The sequence below is a fragment of the Triticum dicoccoides genome, chromosome 1B, assembly GCF_002162155.2.
Source record: "Triticum dicoccoides isolate Atlit2015 ecotype Zavitan chromosome 1B, WEW_v2.0, whole genome shotgun sequence".
NCBI lineage: Eukaryota > Viridiplantae > Streptophyta > Magnoliopsida > Poales > Poaceae > Triticum > Triticum dicoccoides.
In genome coordinates this window covers 671,372,723-671,378,984 of record NC_041381.1, presented here as the reverse complement: position 1 = coordinate 671,378,984, position 6,262 = coordinate 671,372,723, and positions in this window count along the sequence as shown.

Genomic DNA, 6,262 nt, shown 5'->3' with positions numbered 1-6,262 from the left:
CCCTGCGCCTTCTTGATCGCGGGCGGCAACTCCTCGACGGCGAGACAGTGGCGGCGCGACGATGATGGTGGCGCGTGCATGCAGCGGGACTGGCTGCATGGCGGGAACGTCGGCTCCTCCTTGACCCGACGTCGAATATAGACGCCGCGGTGGTGCGGGGGTGAGGCCGGCTCCTCCTTCATGTGGCGTCCGATCTGGACGCCGCGGTTGTGCCGGGGTGAGGCTGGCTCCTCCTTCATAGGACGGAGCCGGGAGGCCGGCTCGTGCTTCACGCGGCGGCGCGGCCGGGACATGTTGTCTGGCTTGACTCATCGTTACATTGGCTTAATGGAATGTGTTGCCTGGCTTGAATCTCATACGTGCCCGGAAATGGAATGGCAACTGATATACGTGCGACACTTTTTCAACTGATTCTATGTATGAGAGATAAAATCACTGTTAGATTCCCTCCCGAGTCATGCTATACATGTTGGAATATTAGGCAAGTCCATGATTAATTCCAGTAAATAATTCATGACTAGAAGAGATACTAGCATGCAATAATCTAGCAAACTAGAAGAACAGCAAGACATGCATAACAGCAGCAAGCACGTAACGATAGCTGTAGAAACAGACATGAACAAAGGATGTTGGACGTACTGATCGTTAGCTATTATGGGTGCGACAGTGTTGATGACGATGTTGGCGACGATCTGCTGCTGACGGCGATGAATACGACGATGAGTAGCACCGCCCGACTTGGACGGAAGACGACCCGTGATGACGAATTTGAGCAGTCGCGCACAGCGCTTCCCAAAAACCTAATTCGTCCTCTCCCGGTGCAGGATCGCAAAGACGAACGGTTCTGAAGACCTGCTCTCCCACGCGCCGATGCACGCCGGCGTTTGGGATGGAGTAGACTACGATGGCGGCGCAAGTTGTGAGATGAGGCAAAACCCTAGGTCTTTTTCGGTGTGTCTCTGGCCGCAGCCGGTAGCTGTATATATATTAGGACCAGAGGCGGTATTGTGTCGCGACCACAATCCCAAACCGACTTGGTTTCTAATTCGTATACTTACCGGACAAGAAATCAAAAACTTGTCTGCCAAGAGATAAAAAATAAAACGGCAAAAGGAAGCTGTGCTCGACCGGATTTCGGCGGACCATTCACGCGCATGTCGCATGTACGCCCCGCCCCGCCCCGCCCCGGCCCGGCCCGGCCCGGCCAGGCGAGCGAGCGCGCGCGTGTGGTTTTCCCTTTCTCTTCTCACACACCACTTAGAGTGGTGGAGAGAACCCACTATATAAAGAGGCCCAACTCTTCTTCAACTTCCAAGGTGGGACTAAACTTAGCACCACCACTTGCCATTTTATACATGGGCTTTGAGATTTCAGAAATTGCTATGGGCCTAGCCCATTAATTCTAACAATCCCCCACCAGATCTCAAATACCCATTTAGAGATTTGCCTTCTCTCACCACTTGTTTAATATACCAGTGTTTCAGCAGAGACTGTTAAGTTGAACTTCTGCCTAGAACTTTAAGCTACATCCATTCACAACTTGACAATGGACTATGCCTTGAATTGCTAATTTTGTGTGAACAAGTTTCACTCAAAGTCTTAACCAGTACCTGACCGCCAGTATGCTACCCCGCGGTTTGGAGCTTATACGTCATACTCCCTGGTCTCTTCGTGAGTTTACTAGAGATCATCCAAATCTCATAGACTGCGACGTTTACAGTCAGAACTCATATAGGTGTGTTCTTTCAAGACTGCTCTGTAGGGCAGCATCTTTGCTAATTATAGCCAATAGAACCACATTAAGGCATGTTGCCGACCTGCCTTACAGATCTGAGCCTTACAGCTCTGAGAGTTTTGCATCTTCACTTGGAGACGATCATAAGTTATTACTCTCCTCAGTTAACCAATAGCTTGTTCTTCCCAGATCCTAATTCATAGGATCTCCGACCACAAAGGTTGGGTTATTACTATGGTGTAACATCTATGGGTCTCATACCCATCTCCCTCGATGCAATATCTATCACATTTCGTGATAGTCCCTTTGTAAAGGGATCTGCCAGGTTTTTGTCTGTTTGTATATACGTAACAGTTATTACTCCGGAGTTTCTCAACTTCCTAACAGACTTCAAACGTCTTTTCACGTGTCTTGATGACTTTGCATTATCTTTAGAATTGTTCACTTTAGCGATAACCGTTTGGTTATCACAATTCATAAGAATAGCCGGTACAGGTTTTTCAACAAACGGCAAGTCCATCAAGAGCTCACGCAGCCATTCTGCCTCAATAGTAGCTGTGTCCAAAGCAGTTAATTCTGCTTCCATAGTTGACCTCGTCAATATGGTTTGCTTGCAAGACCTCCATGACACTGCGCCACCACCATGAGTAAATACATACTCACTTGTTGCGTAAAGTACATCAACATCGGAGATCCAATTTGAATCACTATATCCTTCTAGCACAGCAGGATGCCCTGAATAAGTAATTCCGTAACTCATAGTACTTCTCAGATAGCGCAAGACCCTTTCTAGTGCATGCCAATGATCATCACCCGGGTTGGACATGAACCTACTCAGTTTGCTCACAGCAAAAGAGATATCTGGTCTTGTAGCGCTAGCTAAGTACATGAGTGAACCGACAATTTGAGAGTATCTTAATTGATCTCTCGTTTCTTTCTTGTTCTTTCTGAGTGTCACGCTGGGATCATAAGGTGTTGGAGAAGGCTTGCTATCCATAAAACCGAATCGGTTCAAGACCTTCTCAACATAGTGAGATTGCGTTAATGTAATCCCACTCTCATCCTTAATAAGTTTGATGTTTAGAATTACATCGGCTTCTCCCAGATCTTTCATGTCAAAACTTTTTGATAGAAAAGACTTGACCTCATTAATTGCATTAATGTTTGTACCAAAGATCAGTATGTCGTCCACATACAAACATAATATGACACTATTGCCCCCACCATGGCGATAGTAAACACACCTATCAGCCTTGTTAATGACAAATCCTGCAGAAGTCAAAGTTCTTTCAAACTTCTCATGCCATTGCTTAGGTGCCTGTTTCAGACCATACAAAGATTTTAACAACTTGCACACCTTTCTCTCTTCACCCTTTACCACAAACCCGTCAGGCTGATCCATATAGATCTCCTCTTCCAACTCTCCATTGAGAAAAGCTGTCTTTACATCCATTTGATGAATGATAAGACCATAAGAGGCAGCCAAGGAAAGTAACACTCGAATGGTGGTCATTCTAGCAACGGGTGAATAGGTGTCAAAGTAATCTTCGCCTTCTTTCTGAGTGTAGCCCTTGGCCACTAGCCGCGCCTTGTACTTATCAATAGTACCATCAGGCTTTAGCTTCTTTTTGAACACCCACTTACAGCCCACAGGTTTACAACCATATGGTCTATCAGTAAGTTCCCAAGTTCCATTAGAAAGAATTGAGTCCATCTCATTATGAACAGCTTCTTTCCAATCATCTACATCCGGAGATGCATATGCTTCTGCAATTGTCTTGGGTGTGTCGTCCACAAGGTATACAATGAAATCATCACCAAAGGATTTTGCAATCCTTTGTCTCTTGTTCCTTCTAGGAACTTCATTGTTATCCTTCTCAAGGACTTTCTCATGTGATTGTTCGAAATATTCATCAGTTGTACTAGATTCAGGAATTATTTCAGAAGAAAATCTAGCAATGCTATGCATATCTTTCATAGGAAATATGTTCTCAAAAAATGTTGCATCACGAGATTCTATTATAGTATCAACATGCATATCAGGTACTTCAGATTTTACCACTAAAAACCTATAAGCAATGCTCCGTTGAGCATACCCTAAAAAGACACAATCCACTGTCTTTGGTCCAAGTTTACGTTTCTTAGGAATAGGAATATTGACCTTTGCCAAACATCCCCAAGTGCGCAAATAAGAAAGTGATGGTTTTCTCCCAACCCACTCCTCATAAGGGGTTTTCTCTTTATTATTGTTGGGAACTCTATTCAGGACATGACATGAAGTCAATAGAGCCTCCCCCCACCATGCCTTAGATAAACCAGCAGTGTCTAACATGGCATTCACCAAGTCAGTCAATGTGCGGTTTTTCCTCTCGGCCACTCCATTTGATTGAGGTGAATAGGGAGGCGTCCTCTCATGAATAATACCATGTTCCTCACAAAATTCATCAAAAACTTTTGGAAAATACTCTCCACCACGACCGGACCTAAGACGCTTGATCTTTCTCTCTAGTTGATTTTCAACTTCAGCTTTATAGATTTTAAAGTAGTCTAATGCTTCATCTTTAGTTTGCAACAAATAAACATAGCAAAATCTAGTCGCATCATCAATCAAAGTCATGAAATATCTCTTTCCACCTTTTGTCAACACACCATTCATCTCACAAAGATCAGAATGTATGAGTTCTAGAGGTGCCAAGTTTCTCTCCTCGGCAGCCTTATGAGGCTTTCGAGGTTGCTTAGATTGCACACAACTATGGCACTTAGAACCTTTGGCAACTGTGAAGTTCGGAATTAAACTCATGCTGGATAGCCGAGACATTAAACCAAAATTAATATGGCATAAACGAGAGTGCCAAATACTTGCATCATCATTAACACTAGCACAAATTTGGTTTATTGACTTATTGCAAAAATCTGAAAGAGAAAAGCGGAACAAGCCTCCGCACTCATAGCCTTTTCCTATAAATTGTCCAAATCTTGACACGATTACTTTATTGGACTCTAAAACTACCTTAAATCCATCTCAACATAGAAAGGAGCGGCTAACTAGATTCTTGTTCATAGTAGGGACATGCTGCACGTTCCTTAGTCGCATGATCTTTCCCGAAGTAAGCTTCAGATCCACCGTGCCAATGCCACGAACAGAAGCATGTGACCCATTCCCCATTAGGACGGAAGAATCCCTTACGACCTGATAAGAAGTAAACAGGGAGATGTCAGCACACACATGAATGTTAGCACCCGAATCAATCCACCACGAAGATGATTGAAATACTGAAAGCACAATAGGTAAATTACCATACCCATCAGTATTGCTAGCGGTCACCATGTTGACAGTCTTGGAGCTTGTTTTCCCTCCGCGGTCTGCACGTTCAGGGCATTCCTTGGAAAAGTGTCCAGGCTTCCCACAGGCGTAGCACTCTAGCTCAGCCTTGTTGAACTTCTTCTTCTTGAAGGTAGTAGTCTTGGTAGGCTTGTTGACAACAGGTTTGTTCTTCCCTTTGTTCTTGTTTTGTGGGTACCTCTGCACCATGTTAGCAGTAGGCTGAACCTCACCTCCTTTTTCAGTGGTATCTTTAGCCCGAGCTTTTTCTTCAACATCAAGAGATGCAATCAGATTTTCAACTGATATCTCCTGTCTCTTATGCTTCAGAGTTGTGGCGAAATTCCCCCATGAAGGAGGCAACTTTGCAATCATGCACCCAGCCACGAATTTGTCGGGTAGAACACATTTAAGGAGTTCAAGTTCCTTCACAATGCACTGTATCTCATGAGCTTGTTCAACCACAGAACGGTTATTCACCATCTTGTAGTCATGAAAACTCTCCATGATGTACAGTTCACTGCCTGCATCTGTTGCACCGAATTTTGCATTCAGTGCATCCCACAGAATTGTTCCGTCGTTTATGTGCATGTACACATCACACAGACGGTCAGCAAGAACACTCAGAATGCATCCCACAAACATAGTATTGGCCTCCTGGAATTTTCTCCGATCTTCGTCGGTCATTCCCTCTGGAGCACCAACACTAGCGTGGAAAACTTTCAGAGCAGTAAGCCAGAGCGTGGTCTTCACCTGCCACCTCTTAAAGTGCACACCGGTAAACTTATCCGGCCTCAGTGCATCAGCGAATCCAGCCATAGTTAACTCAGGAAATTGCCTATAATTAGGTTTTTGGATTGTTGGAATATTAGGCAAGTTCATGATTAATTCCAGTAAATAATTCATGGCTAGAAGAGATACTAGCATGCAATAATCTAGCAAACTAGAAGAACAACAAGACATGCATAACAGCAGCAAGCACGTAATGATAGCTGTAGAAACAGACATGAACAAAGGATGTTGGACGTACTGATCGTTAGCTATTATGGGTGCGACAGTGTTGATGACGATGTTGGCGACGATCTGCTGCTGACGGCGAGGAATACGACGATGAGTAGCACCGCCCGACTTGGACGGAAGACGACCCGTGATGACGAATTTGAGCAGTCGCGCACAACGCTTCCCAAAAACCTAATTCGTCCTCT